The 19,676-nt window shown below is 47.1% G+C and overlaps 1 long non-coding RNA gene across 1 annotated transcript in view; it reads right to left on the bottom strand.

The window, feature by feature from the left end:
- LOC129402563 (uncharacterized) overlaps positions 1 to 16,023 on the bottom strand; it is a 111,544-nt gene extending 95,521 nt beyond the window's left edge. Inside the window, exon 1 of the long non-coding RNA XR_008628699.1 lies at positions 15,711 to 16,023. This is a non-coding gene — a long non-coding RNA (uncharacterized LOC129402563). The remainder of the gene's footprint in view (positions 1 to 15,710) is intronic.
- Between the last annotated feature and the right edge of the window lie 3,653 nt (positions 16,024 to 19,676).

The raw sequence follows: 19,676 nt of genomic DNA, 5'->3' as shown, positions 1-19,676 counted from the left end.
ACAAATTGGGGGCTGGAGATTTTACTGGTCCAAACTGGTGGTCCTTAGGGGTTACTCCTGGTAGCTCTGGGAGTCCACCCCAGTCCCCTTTCCACAAAGCATGAGCTCTCTTGAGTGCTCTCTCGCTCGCTGGCTCTCTTTCCCTCTCTCTCTCTTTCTCCCTCTCCCTCTCTTTCTCCCTCCCTGTCCCTCCCTCTCTGTCCCTCCCCTTCTCCCTCTCTCCCTCTCCCTCTCTCCCTCTCCCTCTCCCTCCCCTTCCCTCCCTATCCCTCCCTCTCTGTCCCTCCTTCTGTCCCTCCTTCTCTGTCCCTCCCTCTCTGTCCCTTCCTCTCCCTCTTTCTCTCCCTCTCCCTCTTTCTCTCCCTCTCCCTCTTTCTCTCCCTCTCCCTCTCCTTCTCCCTCTTTCCCTCCCTCTTTCCCTCTCCCTCTCTTTCTCCCTCTCCCTCTTTCTCTATGTCCCTCCCTCTCTGTCCCTCCCTCTCTGTCCCTCCCTCTCTGTCCCTCCCTCTCCCTTTCTCTCCCTCTCCCTCTTTCTTTCCCACTTTCTCTTCCTCTCCCTCTTTCTCTCCCTCTCCCTCTCCTTCTCCCTCTTTCCTTCCCTCTTTCCCTCTCCCTCTTTCCCTCTCCTTCTCTTTCTCCCTCTCCCTCTTTCTCTCTATCCCTCCCTCTCTGTCCCCCCCTTGTCTTTCCTTCCTCTCCCTCTCCCTCTCCCTCTCCCTCTCTCCCTCTTTCTCTCTCCCTCTTTCTCCTCCCTCCCTCCCTCCCTCCCTCCCTCCCACCTTTTGATATGTTTCTAGGGTTTCTCCCAATCACTAGAGAAATCTCTGGAAAGTAAGAACGGCTGGTCCCTGGCTAGGTGTGTCCTACAGGAGCTAGAATTACTTGGCAGCTAAGGGGACCTTTCCTGATTTTCCCCTCAATAATCAAGACCGAAGTGTCTACTGTATCAACAGATTCTTCCTTGGAAGAAAACCAACAGGCGGACAATACCTCACTCATCAGAACCAGCCCGACCGACCAACCGACAGGGCGTGCAAAGCCAACCGAAATCCTCTTTGTTTTGTGTTTTGAGAGTGAAAAAAGAGTTTAGTGCAGACCTACTCCGAAAAGCACAAGGTGCCAGATGACGTCATATCAACGGCAAGCTTCAGGGCAACAGGAAACTGGGCACGGGAGACAAGTGGGGCCCTGCCCATTGGCTGTACCCACCCCGGGAGTAATCCACAGACCCACTCCAGGCCTGGCCGACAGAAATAACACTTTCCACTCTGGACGGCAAGATAGGCATGTGTGTGCCCACGTCTGGCATTTTAAAGGAGAAGGCAAAGAACATACCTGGAAACATCCAGTCCGCAGGTATAGCTCAAGGGTGCAATCCAACCGCATCCAAGCACCTTGGGACTAACGAAACTCTTCTTAGCCAAGTCACTGCCATCACCACCACCTCCACCTCTGCCAAGAGGGGGGACCAGAGGCCTGTGATTGGCTGTAACCCTCAGCAGCAACCAAGGCAAGTGCCAGCAAAAGGAAAGAGCAAAAATCTACTTAGAAAGCAGCTAAGAGGGGCTGGAGTGATAGCACAGCGGGTAGGGCGTTTGCCTTGCACTCGGCCAACCCGGGTTCGAATCCCAGCATCCCATATGGTCCCCTGAGCGCCGCCAGGAGTAATTCCTGAGTGCAGAGCCAGAAGTAACCCCTGTGCATTGCTGGGTGTGACCCAAAAAGCAAAAGAAAATTTAAAAAAAAAGAAAGAAAGCAGCCAGGTTGGGTTTGCTGGTTACTCTTAGGCAATCCCGTTCACATCAACTTCTAGGCACAAAGCTTTGGCAAAGAACCCAACAGAAAGGGGAAGGGGAAGGCAGGGTGCCCATACCACTATGGGCACTTCAATAAGAACAGTATTCGCTTCTGCCCTCCCAAGGGCACTTTCATCCTGGGGAATGTTGCTTATGTATTGGCTCTTCCTCCCCCTGCTCTCCGAACACTATCACCACATCATGACCGTCCTTTCAATAGGAGAATTGCGGGCAGTCAAGGCTGTCTCAAACTTCCAAAGGCCCCCAGATAGGAGACAGAGCAAATTTACGACCCTGGTCAAGTGTTTTTATCTTTCCATGGGAGAAAGATATTTGTGACCCCGAAGAGCGAGATAGCAGAAAAGAATGCAGCCTCTCTAACTTGTTATCATCTGTAAATTCCCTGACTGATTTGATAACAACTATCACTTTTCCTTCTGTGCCATCAGTATTTTTTTAAAAAACTCACCGTGATAACAAAGGTGCCATTATTTCTAGTAGCTTTTGCCTAGGTTCTGTTAATAATCACACTTGAAGTCAACTGATGCCCCGGGCTCTCACCTCATTAAATAAATATTGCCTGGGGGCAAATATTAGTATCCCACCACCCCTAACCCCAACGCTGCATTCCAAAGAAGTCACAAAACCATCTGAAATATTAGTTCTCAGAAAAGAGAGCCAAAGCAAATTTTTCTGAATTCCCCATTTCCATGACTTCCTAGTTTCCAAAGAAAGGTCTGTGTCTTCCTCCCATGGTAGAATCAAGCAAACACGTCAGTGTCGTAATCCCATAGGATACATTGAATGAGCGAAAACCCACAAAAATGGAGTCCAAGAGGCAACTTCTGAATATAAAACTCAAGATTTGTTCAAGGTAGCAGGTGCACGAATGTCCTTATGTTAATTTTAAAATTTGAGTACACAGGTAGCATTCAGGGGAGAAATTCCATAGCTACTCCCTCTTCTAGTATTAAGAACAAATTGGCTACTTTCAATTCTTCCTGTGCATTTTTGTATATGTGAAAATATCTTATAAAATATATGCATACACCAATTTTTTCTGACAATTCATTTCTGTGAGGTTCTGAGAATTTGGGGAGAAATTTTATATAAAATACTTAGTCCAGGGCTGGAGTGATAGCAAGCAGTTGGGCTTTCGCCTTTCATGTGGCCAACCCGTGTCGATTCCTTCACCCCTCTTGGAGAGCCCGGCAAGCTACCGAGAGTATGGAGCCCGCATGGCAGAGCCTGGCAAGCCACCCATGCATATTGGATATGCCAAAAATAGTAACAATAACTCTCTCAATGAGAGATGTTACTGGTGCCTGCTAGAACAAATCAATGAGCAACGGGATGACAGTGACAGTGATTCCAAGATCCCACTGTGAACTGGCTAAACTGGAACACTGGCTTAAGAAGCTCAAAAAAGTGATATTTTAAAAGGTCCCTGAATAATTAAAAATCATACCCAGTGTTATAAACATAACATAAACTTTATACTTAGTTTCGATCAAGATCAATACACATACACACACATACATACACTCACATGCGTGCATACACACATGGGCACACACACAAAACACACACCTACACACACAAAAGGAGGGGAGGAAAAAAACACTAGTCTTTAATTTATCACTGAACTTTAAACCTAGAAAACAATACTAGACATCAAAACCCAATCCATTCATTTTCTAAATTGGAAGGACCCTTGTCTAAGGCCATACAACTATTTAGAAATAGTTACTGTGGCAAGAACTCAGAATTTCTCCTCAAGTATAAAGCCTCACAATGTACAACCCTATGTTTTTAATCACTACTTATAAGAAAATTTCTAAACCTGGGCCTGCTGTTGTTCGTCTCCTGAAACCACACTCAAATTTCTTCCACATAGTTTTCCACCTCTTCTACTGCATATATCAAAAATTAACCAAATCACCATAAAAATTACAGAAAATAGAGATAAGAGGATAAGGAACTTGATTTACACACAACCACTGGCCCTGACGAATCCCTGGCATGGGCAAAGGATTCCCCAAGCCCTGGGCACCACTGGGTGTGGTTCAAAGCCCCCCTCAAGTCCCCCCTCCAAGGAAAAATTCCAGAAACCTTACAGAGCAATTATAATCATCAGGACAAACCAGAGTGCCTCCTCCACGGTGGAACCTTTGCATCCAGGTGAGAAGCACCTGATCTCAGAGACCTGCAATCCTCCTACTTCGTTATGCTTTGCTTTGTGTCTAATTATCAGTTTCAGAACCAAGAACGAGTGCAAGATCACGGAAAGGGGCATAAACAGACAAGGCATCTCATGTGCACAGGGAAAACACTTAGACATTTCAAACAGGGGAGCAGAAGCCCCTTCATAGCCGTAGATCAAGTAACATGGGTATATCCCAACTGAAGGGCTTGCTAACATCATTTCAAGTTGAAAGGAGGGGAGAAAGGAAAAGGTGACTTTCCTCCAGTGAAAGTTCACACTGAATGTGCACCCCAAAGAAGCCCAACGATATCACTGCCTGGGCACTGAAAACCTTTCTCAAGGCACACCCACGGCGGGGAACGGGTTCCTGAAGCTCTTTCTTCCTACTCCACTGAAGGAGACAGAGGGAAGACAAAGAGAGAAGAAGAGTTTGCTTTGCTGACAAGGAACCCAGGAAGATGAGAAAAACTGTTAGTATTTGGGACCGGAGAGGTAACTCAAGCGTTGGAATGGATGTTTTGTGTGCAGGGGGCCCAGGTTCAATCCTAGATACCATGTGGTCCACTGAGCACTGGTGGTTTTGACCCAAAAATGCACACACACACAAAGCACAAATACACACATGCTGCATTTAGGTGTGTCTTAGACAACAAAATGTGCCCTACGTGTTTCTAGAGTACCTCTGGTAGATTATAAACTCTTGAAGGAGCATATCGAAAACATTGAACCTCTTGGCCAGAGCAAGTATAGGAGGTGAAGGTTCTGGCCTTCCATGAAGCTGACTGGGTTCTATCCTTGCACCTCTTCTGATCCTCGAAGCGCCCCCAAGGGTCACTCTTGAACGCAGGTCCAGATATAGGCTCTGAGCATTGCCAGGTATGCATCAAGCTCCATGGGAAGAAAGAAAACAAAAAGAACAAAAACCTTATAGATCCCAGAGACAGCAGGAATATCATCCTTTCTGGGAGAAAATAACATTCAGTGATGGCTCAACTAAAAAGATGTTTTTGCTGCCAAAAAAATTAAAAAGGCTGGAGAGAAAGTACAGTAGGTGGGGGGCTCACCTGGCTTGTGGCTGACTTGGGTTCGATCCCCAGCACCACAAAATTTCCCCTGAGTTAGCCAGGAGTGATTTCTGAGTGCAGAGTAGGAGTAAGCCGTACACAGAGCCGGGTGTGGCCCCCAAACAATCACAAGAACACAAATCCAATGCAAGAATCAGTTTCTAAAGCAAAGCTTCTTCCAAAACCTGTAGCACTGTCTTCCCATTGTTCATTGATTTGCTCAAGCGGGCACCAGTAACATCTCCATTGTGAGACTTGTTGTTACTGTGTTTGGCATATCGAATACACCACAGGGAGCTTGCCAGGCTCTGCCGAGTGGTCGGGATACTCTCAGTAGCTTGCCGGGCTCTCCGAGAGGGATGGAGGAATCGAACCCGGGTCGGCCGCATGCAAGGCAAATGCCTTACCTGCTGTGCTATTGCTCCAGTTCTAGAATTGGATAAACAGCATTTATTTTATCTGGTTGCGACATCTGTCACCCTGTCACCAGGGTTGATTCGGCTGATCTGGCTGGCTAGGAGGGTGTCCCCTTCCTCCCTCGCCCCTCCATGTGCGTCTCTCCTGAAGCTACGCGCTGGCTCGAAGAGGATGGTCTTCCCCGAGTTGAGACCGACCGGTCTTTGGTCGAGGGTATACAAGCAGCTGCACTCCCTGGCTAGAACCTCCAAACAAGCCCAAACCAACAAGTTCTTCCAAAAACACCTCTGGAAAATACATTCTGGATCGATAGCACAGCGGTTGGGCTTCCATCTTTCACTCGGCCGACCCGTGTTCAATTCTTCCGCCCCTCTTGGAGAGCCCGGCAAGCTACCGAGAGTATCGAGCTCGCGCGGCAGAGCCTGGCAAGCTACCCATGCGTATTGGATATGCCAAAAACAGTAACAAAAAGTCTCTCAATGAGAGACGTTACTGGTGCCCGCTCGAACAAATCAATGAGCAACGGGATGACAGACAGCTCAGAAGGCTGTGCACGTGCTTTGCAAGCAGAAGGCCCCCCAGACCCCCAGGTTGAAGCCATAATACCACACAGCCAGGAGAAGGTCACCCCTTGCCCTCAGCAGCTCCCGGCCTCATCACCACCAGCAACAACACAATAAAAAAGCACTGTGTGTGCTCTCTCATCATGAGGAGAGATGGCAAGAATAAAGGCCACTGGTCATCCGCTCCCTTCATACTCTGCCTTCATCCCATTTCCAGAGGAAGGACCACAAGGCACCTTCTCTCCCAGCAGGCCCTACTTCCCTCCGTCACGCCGAGCCCGGTGCAGGCGATTTGGAAACTCAAATGGCCAGGGTGCGTGTGCGTGCTTGCAGATCCCTGCAGCGTGGAGGGAATCTGCTAGAGGTGAGCAAGCAGTGACACGGGCCTCGGGAACCTCACAAGATGCTGCCCCAGGCCTCTGAGCGTACATCTTTTTACAGCTCTAAACCCAGAAGTGCATTAGCGTTCTTGCAAAACAGGCTGTGCCGCAGTTGAGAAAGCCCACATATAATACCTTCCTAAGACCTGTACTTACAGGGAGCCTTTCATCCAAGGAATTCAAAGTACTTTACAAGCTCAGAGCCATTTGTGCGAACCAGCCAGGGAGATATGCAGGTGGCCAAGGTTAGACTCCGTTGTGAGGAAGAAACTGAGGCAGGCTGACAGCTTCTAAATACCGGCTTTCAGACCACCTTTGCCTTTTTGAAAAATGAACGGCCTTCAACATCCACTAAAAGTGGTACCACCGAAAATGGTATCACCAAAATGGGAGGTAGGAGAAAAGATTTGTACTGTTTCTTTTTTCTTTTTTTTTTTTTTTTACAGAAATGAAACAGACTGCCTTAGAAACAAATACTCCATTAACGACCATAGACATCTATGGAGCACTGTCATTCTTCCAAAAACACGGGCTGGCTGAGATGCAGGCCGGTTCCACTGCAAGTGGGTTATCATTAAATTTGAGATACTATTTGCAGAATGAAAATTCTGGGCTGAAGAGATCACTCAGAGGCTCCGTGCAGCCAACCCCAGGTTCAATCTCTGGCATTGCATGATCTCATGTGTGCTGGGAGTGAGCTCTGAGCACAGAGCCAGGAGCAACCCCTGAGCACCGCCAGGATGACCCCACACACACACAACAACAACAACAACAAACAAGAAAATTCCATGCTCACAAATTTTAATTTTTCTAATTTAAAATTTCCAATTTTTCTCTCAAATCAGGTTTTATACTTTTGCAAAAGTGGTTAGCATCTGGTGTGTGGAGTAGAAGAAATAGTTTCAAGCTTGGAGATTAGCTTCACTGACTATTCAGTGGGAGATTAATAGCCTCAGGGAAGTAAAGTCTTCCTACAAAATAAAGTCTATTCAAGACACTGTTATAAAAGTTAGGTTGGCAACAATGAACACAGCTCATATGCTAATTCATATTCTGGGTAACCCATTTCACAGATGAGGAAGCTAAGGCACAGAAAACAAATATGTAAATGCAAAGTTCTTGCAGAGGAATGAATCATCACGCATTCGATAAGCAGAATGATATAGAAATGAAATATTGAAAAGGAAAATGTTTCTCCATCAGAACGGATGGCATAAAACAACAGGAACAGCCATTAAATATGCACACACGGGCATAAGAGCAAAGTACTGAAAGCAGAACACCCAGGCTGAAGCCAGAAATAAAGACTGCAGAGAAGATAAAGGCAGGTCAAAGAAAGAAGTTCTAGGTGGAGGGGTATGCCCATGTGAATGCGGAAAGACATGTGAGCCCAATCTATGTCGCCTGCTTGCCTGGTCTGTTAGAGGAAGTGAGGACAAATGGAAAAAAAAATAATGAATGTATTTTTAAAATCTAGTGAGAAGGACTCCTGAATCCAGTACTGGATAACTGGGCACCGAGAGTTAATGACTTTGGGCCAGGAAGTGGTTCAAGTGGAAGCACCTGTCTAGCCTAGACGAGGCCCTGGGTTATGTAGCTGGTCCCCCAAACACAACTAGGGGTGGGCCTTATTTTTGTGGCAGAGAAATGGGGACCCCTGATAGTACATATTGTGAAAATCCCTGTTTGGAACTTAGGCCAGCCCATAGGTATGAATGTCTTGGAGACACCGGATTTAGGTGAGGCTCCCGGTCGAGAAGACCACTGAAATGCAGAGTTCCAGGCCCAGGAAGGGAGGCTCCAGCTCTGAATCAAAGGCCTTAGGACTGGAGTGATAGCACAGCGGGTAGGGCGTTTGCCTTGCACGCAGCCAGCCCAGGTTCGATTCCCAGCATCCCATATAACCCCCGAGCACTGCCAAGAGTAATTCCTGAGTGCATGAGCCAGGAGTAACCCCTGTGCATCGCTGGGTGTGACCCAAAAAGGGGAAAAAAAAGGCCTTGCTAAGAACAAATGTCAAAAGACCACCAACAGCTCCAGGCTCTCCTGCATAGCAATACACCAGCAAGGGACTGTATTCGACAGTTTGGGAAAACCGTATACAACCTCGCTTGGCAGAGGCAAAGACATCCATGTCCCCATTCTGGGGACAAGGCCCACCCCCTCCCTGTGGGTGATATGGACTTTCTTACACAGTGGCATTCGCCCCATCTCCACCCCCAGTTGTATACTTTCTTACCTTAGGGTAAATATATCCCCTCGGTAAGTATCTACCAACTCTGGGAAATTTGCTGTGAATCTAGCTGAGATGTGCACTTGCCTTTTTTTTTCCCCCACTCTGAAGAAACAAAAACTTTCTTTTCTCTCCCCTCTCTCAAATAAACTTCATTTTCCTTCTTCAGTTGTCTTCAACCGAGATTCTCTTTTTGCTTGTTTTGGGGGCCACACCCAGCAATGCTCAGGGACTGAACTCCAGGATCTGCAGTCAGGGATCGCTCCTGGGGGGCTCAGGTGCCTGGGAACCAGCCCAGAGGGCGGCGGCCTGCCTGCCAAGTGCCCTCCCGGCCGGACTACCTCTCCGGATCCTTCATCGGAAATTCTTTTCTCTGAGGGAAGGTGATCCGATGAAAAATTCTGGGTAGGATCTTTAGAACTGACTGTCCTTCCTTGCAAAGGGCAGTTCCCTGCCCTGGCCTGGGCTACCCCCCCCCAAAAAAAAAATGGGTGGCAGGGCTCGGAGCATTCCCCATGCCGAACAGAACAAGTGAAACTCAGGTGTGGTTGGCTGATCACCTCCTCCCGGGACGGGGAGACAAGAAGTCTGTACCCCGCAGGGCTAGGAGCGGACATGCATCAGGTCTCAACTTCCCCATTGCTTCCCTCGGTACTGAGTGGAGAGGAGAGTGGTAGATGCCTACTGGAGACTGTTTCCTCTCTCCCCACCTCACAGAAACCATCCAGGGGGAACCTCTCCAACCCGCAACATTGTCGACAACTTTTTAAAAGGTAGTACAACTGTGCGGAGGTCAAGAATCAGGGACGCTGTCTCATTTGCCAAGGTGTTGAAAATCAGATGGGCTGAACACGTAATGCGATTTAAAGATGACCGCTGGACTAAAGCTATTACTGATTGGATTCCACGAGACGTCAAAAGACCACATGGCCACCCACCAATGAGATGGTCAGACTTCTTCGTCAAAACCCTGAATGAACAATTTAAGGCTCTTTCTATTCCTGGAGCAAGCAGATATCATTGGGCTACACTAGCATGCGACAGGGACAAGTGGAGACGTTACTGGTGCCCGCTGGAACAAATTGAGGATCAACAAGATGACAAGTGATACAAGTGATACAACTGTGCATCCCAAGACCTGTCCCTCCATCAGGGCAGCAGGGCCTCCTCTGCATTCTACGGGACTTGGTTTGGACTGATGGTGCTTTCCCCAAGGCCTAGCGGCTGCTGCTACTGCTCTGTCACTGCTTTTCTGAGCCAGCGCTCTTAGCTAAAGACTTCCAGGCATGACTCTTAACACTTTCCTTATAGTAACTGATTTAACACACCAGCAACCCATTCTGTTCCCATCACTGTTTCCAAACAGAACCCAGGCACCACGACTGGCCTACTGAATGGCACGTCACAGAGCTCAAGTCTGCAAAGCCCACCCCCAAACAGAAGGCAGAACTGTGGCGGGCAATTTTCATCCTCTGTGAATGCCGGCCTTGCGCCCCCTCATACCAGTCTGAGCACAGGTCAAGGACCCCCCACCAAACAGGGCTGCTGAACTCGTGAGCACTAACATCTCTTCCTCGTCTCTGCTCCTTCCTTGTCTCCTGTTTGGTCCTACCTACCAAGGAGAACCACCGGGAAGATGCGAACATCCAAGATTCTAAAACATCTGCTGACACCCCAAGAACATTCCTTCCCACAGCTGCCAAGTCATCTCCTGTTGCTGCCAACTCCATTCCTGATTGAGCTACTGGCATCACTCCAGCCAGCCCTGGTGGCACCAAGATTGGGAGAGCAGTTTCTGCTGAGCTTCTACTGTGACTCTGAACGCACTCAGATATCCCCAGGTTACCGCCAGGATTTCAAGAGGAGCTGAATGAGAAGACAGGCCCCATGGTTGTGAGCTTCCTTGCCTCGAAGCCTTCCTCCCTGCTAACATATTCAGAAGTCTTGTTTCAATAGATCTACTCAATAGAAAGTGCCGATGGAAAGGTGATGGAGGTATGTAAAACGTTAATCACTCAGCTTACACGGAATAGTGTTGTAGGCACTTGTCGGATCAATGAAGACTCAACATTCTAACTCTGCCAAGAACTCATTTCATTTCTTAGCTCTCCCTTTCTGTCCCTCATTTCCTTGTGTGAAATCAGTGAAGAACATCATGTACTCTACAGGGCTGCTGAAGGTTTGCAAAGTGCTCATTGTGATGTGTGGTATCCAAAAGACACCCAATAGCTATTAGTTGCTACTCGAACAGTATTCTCAGGTTGTATACAGACAGACACACACATGGAAGACAATGGGTTCCTGTGCTTTGGCTATCTCCTCCAACTAGGCTATGTCTCCTCACAGAGCATGGCCCTGCCTAACGTTTCCTCTGTCAGTCACGAAGGGAGACATCTACAGACCAAACCACCAGCCCCCACGCTTGCCCGGATAAATACAAATTTAAGAGTAGGAGTTGAGTAGAGATGTGGGTTTCCTGGTTGTCCAAAAGTAAAATGTTTCTATTTAGTATTATTTGGTAGGTTATGCTGGGGTCTGGGAATGTTCAAAAAGAATTCCACATAAATTAATGATTGCAGGATTTCAGATCCAAAAATAATCTCCCAAATCATACCAAGCAACAGCTCTATTTTGGGACTGAGGAACGGAGAGAATGGGAAGGACTCTTAAGACCGAAGTCACAACCCTGCTTACAACTAAGTCACATTTTCCTTGCAAAGTTAATGTGACCCATTGAAAAAGAAATGGCAGACAGATGCCCAAGGGTGGCTCATGCTTCTTACATGGTATAAAGAAGCCCCCTGACTGCACAGAGACCCCCCTGATAGGAGGTCCCAGAGAAATCATGGCGACACGCCATGCGCTCCAGTTGGCACATCCACTTAAACCCCAGTAGAATCTGATAGTGTGACCTCACCCTGGGCCGGAAGCCAGAGGTTTCACTTGAGATCTCTGGAGTTATCAGATCTGGAAAGGCCTTCGAGAGCTTTCTCTTTTAGCAAAATGTAAAAAAGGAGCAGGAACCAAAGGAGGCAGGAAGGTAGAACGAAGATCATCCAGAATCCATGCACCTAAATTACCCGGTGATGAATATTCATTGTTTCAATAGGAGGTAAACAACCACACACATATAATCTGGTCTTCGACATACTCCTCATCTCTCTCTCCTGTTTTTCTTCCACTTATTTAGAGAAAGGTTATTCACACTTACGGATCCAAGGATATCCCTTTAATACAACCCCTGGGACCAGGAAATCCTGTTCCCAAACCCAGTTTTCAGGATCCATCTTTGTATACTTTGTTTTCCTTCATTCCTTGATGCCCTTGATCCACATGACTGAACTTGGCACAGTATCATATACAAACTCTCAATGCAACTCAGGGCACTAATTTGGCATGTTGTCCTGATATAGAAAAATGCAGTCTTCATGATCTTGGACAAGTTTCTACGCCCCCCCCCCCCAGGGTCTCAATCCTTGGGTCTATCAAATAAAACTAATGCCTGCCTTCCATATCACCACCAAAATTGTCACCAAGTCAACAGCCCCCAGAAATTCCAGGCCACAAAGAAACCAAATTATGGAAGTCCAACCCCCGCCCTCTGCAACCACCACTGTCCCATTGCTCATCGATTTGCTCGAGCGGGCACCAGTAACATCTCCACTGTGAGACTTGTTACTATTTTTGGTATATCGAATATGCCACGGGTAGCTTGCGAGGCTCTGTCATGCAGGCAGGATAAACGCTCAGTAGCTTGCCGGACTCTCCGAGAAGGATGGAAGAATCAAACCCCTGTCGGTCATGTGCAAGGCAAACGCCCTACCCACTGTGCTATTGCTCCAGTCCACTGCAACCACACCAGCATATAAACAGCTCAGTAAAGGGGCTGGAGCAATAGCTCAGAGGGTAGGGTGTTTGCCTTGCACGAGGCCAACCCAGGTTCAATTCCCAGCATCCATATGGTCCCCCAAGCACCGCCAGGAATAACTTCTGAGTGCATGAGCCAGGAGAAACCCCTATGCATCGCTGGGTGTGACCCAAAAAGGGAAAAAAAAAACCAGCTCTGTGAAAGCACATTTTCTCTGAGACACGGGCTGCTGAAGAGGAGAAAAATCTAAACTGCATATGGAGGAGGTGACATTTTCACACCTCCACACCCCCCTACCCCGAAAGAGCTGGAACATGTGAGGGACATGCACAAAAGAAAATAGCTGGCCGGAAGCCCACCAGTGCGAGGGATAACTGAAATCTCCCCCACTGGGACAGAGTTATTCTGTTATCTGTTTGAACTAGGAAAGGAGAAGCAGATCAGGTGTTCTGAAGGGCTGTTGTATTAAGCTTATTAGGTGCTATGAGGCATAGGCAATCCACAAATATGTATATATTTTTTTCCAATTGAATTCAACGTCTTGTGTTTTTTTTCCTAGTTCTCTTTAGGAAAGCTCAAGCTGGGTGCCAGGAAGTTCCCTTGAACTCTTCACTGAGAGGGTACCCCATGTGTAGATCCACAAATCAGCAGCAGCAGAGCGGCTGTCTTCATTCTGACAGCGGAACCCTGCAGAATTTAATCAGTTAATGTTTCAGGAGCTCCTCGGCCAACGCCAATAGTTCACAATCAATGTAAGAAGTTACTTTGCAAATTGGATTCCCCCATAAGCAGGGAGAGCCCCCCCCCTGGGGAATTTGATACCCAGAGGCCTGCAGTGCCAGACTTTCCTGGATGTCTTCCAGATTTGCACTTGAGTTTCAACTCTGTGGATTGAGCTTTGTTTCTCAAAGACAATAGTGAATAGTGAATTGCCCGGGGTCATTAACTCTGCCTCACAGAACAGTTGAGGTATACTTTGCAAAGAGGCTTTCCATATTTCCATCATGTCATTTTATTGGAAATCTCCCTCTTTCTTCTCCATGTGAAATCTGCTCTCTCTCTCTCTCTCTCTCTCTCCACACAAATGTGTCCACAGAGGGCTGTGGGTGTCCCAGCTCAGTGCCCACACACATCTTGGTCAAAGAAGGACCCAACCAGAGCTCAGTGGGTCCATTCCCTTCAACTCATGGGAGCTGCTGCTGCAGCACAATGGATGCATCGATAAAGGGGACCAAAAAATGCTCAACAAGACAACCAGGCAAGCATCCTAATATTCCTATTTCTGTTACCCACACTACATGGAATCGGAAAATTCCTTTCAAAACCAGCAGCAAAACATGTTAAACTGCAAAGTGAGTCCTATGTTCTTTCTTTCAATGTACATTTGCATGTAACGGAATATATACTTCTAGAGTGTGGCTTCCAAAGAAAATATTTACTTAAGCCATAGTCAGAGAATACTGAGAAATCTTTATCATTATTCTTTTGGAGGGTATGGCAGAGATTAAACCCAGGGCCCTGCACGTGCAAAGCATGCATTCTACCTTGAATACGCAGCCCTAGCCGGGACATCTTGACCAAACTAGTGGTCACAATTGGACAGCTCTTAGTTCAAAGTTATGATTATAGCGACCTGCTAATAATGTTGCCATGTCCTGCCTGAGAAAGTGAACGTTAAGAAGGGGTGGACGGTGACATTGCTAGTAAACAGAATCAGGAATGGCACCTGAAAATGCATGTTTCCCCTAGTTACTAGACTGCCTTTCATTTGAAAGAGGATGAAAAGCAACCAAAAATGCCAAAAATACCTATTACTACAAAGCCAGGCTAGCTTGGGTCCAGTCCAGGGAAATCTGACTGTAGAAATACCTTGTGTGTAAGGACTTGTAGAATGCTCTGACCACAAAACATTCATTCTCCCCACAAAAATGCCAGTGGACCAAGTTGCAACAAGGGTCCTCTGAATTATGGGGATCCCTGGGAGCCCCGATTCTCTACCTCCTTTGCTCTCCCCCAGCACACACACACCTGCTTTCAGTTATCTGGAGATAAGGCACCTCCTCCAGTGCACACAAACCAAGAAATGTCAGGGTCGTGAACACTGACATCATGTGAAGCTGAAGGGTGGTTCAGAAGGGCACTGGTTATTTATGGGGACGTTTGAGTCACTGAGAGCAGGCAGGGGCCATGAAGGAGCCCCTGCTCTCTCCCTGTTTTATCTTAGCAGTCCCTAACACTCATGAAGTCTCTTGTCAACCATGAGAACATTCCAACACGAAAAGTAAAATGGCTGTTTTGAACACCACAGATCACTTGAAGTATTCCATTTTCACACCAATGGAGCCTGAAGATGGTGCCACAATAAACCATTTCTGAAGCCTCTGAACAACAAGCAACTCCAATGAGAGATCTGAATTTTAGGATGACCTGGGGGTTGTGCGTCCGTGCATGCCTGCGTGTGTGCGTGTGTGTGTGTGTTTGAAACACATGTTGATTGATGCTGAGGGGTTATGCCCAGCTCTGTACTCATGAGGACCACTCGATGCCTAAGATGGAATCAGGCCCTCATGCATGAAAATCCTGTCCTCAGACTGTTGAATTTTCTCTCTGATCCAATTAGGATGGTGCTTGGTCTAAACACTGTCTTTGGCATCTTTTTTAAAATGTGAAATAATGCAGAGAGGTCCTCTACCTAGAGCCACTAATATTGAAACAAACCATTTGAATCACATCAAAGGCCCCCAACTCCTATATCCGTTTGCAATATTTTTTTAAATCCTAGATAAGGTGCTCTTCAAGGCCAGCTAAGCCTTTGTACAAAATACATGCACAGGCCCGAGATAGGTAAAAGACATTTTCTCCACCCAACCTCCTATTCCATTGCCTCAGAAGTGGGATGAATTACATATAGATGGAAATGAAAGTCTAAGAAACATCTATAGGCACAGTGTGTTTGGACAGCTTGACATCAAAAGCAGTTGCTGACTTTGTCATTATCCTCCCAGCACAGGTTAATCCCTGACCATCATGGATTGTCAAGAGCGAACCTTACTTAGTTCAAACGTTAGGTCACCAAATTTTGCTACCCCAGCAACCTTAGAGAGTTAAGAAACCAAATACAAAGAGGAGAAACTTACAACATTTAAGGTTATGACTTTATGACTGAGAACTGACCGAACTCACCTTTTGGGTGGAAACTCTCCTTGCAAAGGTCACAGAGGAACCTTCTGGAGACCCTAATGCTTGCCAGACAGAGGACGGCCCAGGGAGTATCAATATGGCTTTCTCCCTGTAGAAATCTTCTGAATTTTATCTTCCTGTTTTGACTGGCGGTCTCTTGACGAAGGGCCTGTGGTGCTATAAGTTATCCCATTACTCATTCTCTTCCGCCATCCCCACTGGAACAGGGAGGAAATAAATCTTGGAGTCCTGAACTTACATCCCTTAATCATCCACACGCATGCCCCCCGAAGCAGTAAATCACTGTCTTTCACCGTGTCACCATGATTCACACCTGAAACAGAAGAGAGAAGACAGATCCTCAGAAATGCCATCCCCAAAGTCAGGCATCTTAATGCTTCACACAGAACAACCCAGCAGCCTCGTTTCTCCTCAAAGAGACATCATACCAGCCAGCTAGTAAATCATTCTAATTAAGCGTCATCAGCCGTGGCAAAGGCAAATTTTATAGAGCAAAGCTTTCCAAACAGAACACTTCAGGACTTGGTACCCTTTCGACGCTCTCTTAGCACCAAACATCTCTATCACGTTAACCCAGTTGGGCATGACATCAATTAGGGAAACTGGTCCACTGTTAGGTTGTGGGTCCTACCAAACACAGCAGGGGGGGAAACAGGACCAATATGCATTTGCCAATACTAAGTGTAGACCAATCTCACTGAAGCTCACCCAGGAGGGGTTAAAGATCAAAACATACCAGCAATCTTGTGAACATCCCCATTTTCAAAAATAATGGTTCATTTGGTTACTCTTTCTTGTGCAGAAAAAGTAAAAGAGGTTTTCATCAAAGGACCATCCTTGAGGCTGGAGTGATAGTAGAGCGGGGAGGGCGTGTGCCTTGCATGCGGCTGATCCGGGTTCGATCCCCAGCATCCCATATAGTCCCCTGAGCACTGCCAGGAGTAATTCCTGAGTGCAAAGCCAGGAGTAACCCCTGTGCATCACCGGGTGTGACCCAAAAAGCAAAAAAAAAAAAAAAAAAAAAGAGCATTCTTTAGAGGGCTCCTCCACCCCTCATCACCGATGCATTTGTTTTCAGGCTTTGGGAAACCTTTTCAGTTTGAGCAGGTTCCCTACTCCATACACATCTGGGCTGGCTTCCACTTATTTCACCTGCTTGGAGAGAGGAAGTGGCAAAAGGGCAGAGGCCATACCTGGGAGCACATTCAACTCTGGCTAGCTGGGGGCCCACTAATAAAACAAGGTCAAATGATAGAAAACACCTCCTGCTGACAAGACTCAACTCTTTTGTTGTTGTTGTTGAGTTTGCACCATTCCTATCAGCTGCCTTTCACAACTGCCAGCCTGTTTCATCAAATTTGATACCAATGCCCTATCAGTAGGATAAGAGCACAATGGGCTCCCACCCCCATGCCATCTCGATCAAAGATTGATGAGTGGATGCTAACGAAGGCTGTGTCTGCATGATTTCAGGGTGGTTGGGGGGGGGGGAATATTTAACTCTCTGACCTTAATTTTCCTTCAAAATGTTGAAACGATAGCTGGCAAGTGGGGGGGGGGGGCGGTGGTGAGGGTGTGAGGGTACACAGGCAAAGAAATTCAATCTAATGCTTTCAGCAAGAACTAGATCCAGCAGCTGACAGGCCGTGCCTTCAACTACCTTCCTGCAAAATGGCTCCCCTCAGCCTGAGGTTATGAAACGGCTGAGAATAGAAATCCGTGAGGCCAGGAGTGACACGTATTTGAGATGGGCAAGCCTACATGTAGAATGGGAGTATTTTTAGTGCCAGGGAGACAGCTAACAGTCTGGAGCACACACTCAGGATGCAGAAGCCGACTTGGGTCAATCCTGGCAGGGCTTCCTCCTGCACACACTGTCCAGAGTGAGACCCTCGATGCCCTGCCCACCTCAGCACCACCATGTGTGTGGCCCAAACACAAGCCCCAAGGAATGTTTTTATATAAAAACTATCGTATCAGGGTCAGGAGAGAGCTCGAAGGACTAGTGCATTTGCATAACACATTGGCGGTTCCGATTCAATTCCTGTGATCACGACACTACCCCTCCCCCCAGCAGCAAAGCAACTGACCCCCACAAGAATTCATATGAGAGGAAACCCCACATACCACTGAGCCCAGGCCAAAGACCAAACAATAAAGCACTGTCACTGTCATTGCAGCACTGTCATCCCTTTGCTCATCGATTTGCTCGAGCGGGCACCAGCAACATCTCCATTGTGACACGTGTTGTTACTGTTTTTGGCATATCGAATACGACATGGGTAGCTTGCCAGGTTCAGCCGTGCAGGCGGGATACTCTTGGTAGCTTGCCGGGCTCTCCAAGAGGGGCAGAGGAATCGAACCCGGGTTGGCCACGTGCAAGGCGAACGCCCTACCCATGGCGCTATTTAAAAAATAAACCAGGGCATTCCATTTTTAAAGCTATGATATCACTCAAAATGGATTTTTTTTTCTAAAAAGAATAAACCCAATGCAAGCACACTTTTCAGGTTGTTTTATTTTTGATTGATTTGAAAGGGCTTTCTAATAAGATTCTGTGCCCGGCGTCTTAAGGTCAAAGGCTCCCTGCTGCATTTAAATGAATATATTCGCTCAACTTTCAACCAAGGCCTCTCTTCTCCAGACTCCATTAACATTACATTCACAGGGGAGCATCTCCTTGGACTTTCTGGTCTGTGAAAATAAAAAATGCTGTCTTCATTTGAATTGAGATGCACACAAAAAACACGCCTTCCCCCATCTGCCTAGGTTAACAGGCATTGGAAGCACAGGGTACTATAGATACTAAAGCAAAGGACGAGAAATTCTACCAGAAGGTATTTGTTCCAAGAGGTTCCTGGCAGCCTCTCTACCACCGGGCCTTATTTGGTGGTGAATGACAAATGGTCGGGAGTAGGGGGGAGCAGTCCTGAATCTAGCTGTGCTTGGGAGACCAAACCAAAGTGGACAGCACAAAGGCAAGAGTCTTGAGGGTAAGAGAGGGACCCACTGGGCTGTGCTCTGGGGCTGCTCCTGCCTCTGAGCTCAGGAGTGACCCCTGGTGCTCAGGTAACTATATGGGGTGCAAGAAACTGGAATCCAAGGTGACAAAGCGCAAAGCAGGAGCCTTAACCAGTTGAATATCTGTCCCCACAGGGCAAGTGATGTAAGCTTCGCACTATCTCTTTTGCCCCAGAATTATTTTTAATTATAGCTATGCTTTATTTAGCCCCAGCTTTAAGACCATCCAAAAAGAAGAAAGCCAATCAGAGTCCACTGATGGTCATCAGATTTAGGAGGATCTTGCTAGACGTCCAGAAGAAGGTATAAATCACAGATATCAATGTGTCCAAAAAGCAAGTGACCCCTGCATTGCAATCTGGTGTCACAGAGGCAAAACCAAGAAAGAAGGCTTTTAGTTAAAAACATGTAAGTTGTCAGGCAGCTGCATGTAAAATGGCCTTTGGAAAAATCTCAGAGACTTACACCATCCTAAAACAGCAAATGTTCCCCCCCTCCCCCCCGTAATCCCAGTAAACCACATTCAAGGTCAGAAAAAGTCTACTTGGCCACCTGAATAACTCTGCCATATTTGGTATCCAAAATTAAAAGGCAGAGAGTAAAAGTGGTCGTTAAATGCTAGATTTCGATATGAAAACTCAAAATTGGGGCAGGGCCCATGCCAAAATAAGGACAACTCATTTAATCGTCTTGGGCAGTTCACTTCTTGTTAAGTATACACTGATTCACAGACAAGGTCAAAAGATGAGCATTGGTCAAGGAGGACTCAAATCAGAAGCTGACACATATGTGGCACCAGGACATACATCTGTAACCTCCACACAATGGCATGACCTGGCTTACATACTGTGAAAAGAGTGACAAAGCCAGAGACAGGGAGAGGGAGAGCAACGGTCACACTCAGTAAAATGTCCCCCACTTGTGTCC

This window comes from Sorex araneus, chromosome 2 (assembly GCF_027595985.1).
Source record: "Sorex araneus isolate mSorAra2 chromosome 2, mSorAra2.pri, whole genome shotgun sequence".
In the NCBI taxonomy this organism is placed as follows: domain Eukaryota; kingdom Metazoa; phylum Chordata; class Mammalia; order Eulipotyphla; family Soricidae; genus Sorex; species Sorex araneus.
The sequence above is the reverse complement of the archived record's forward strand: the minus strand, read 5'-3'. Positions and strand labels throughout refer to the sequence as shown.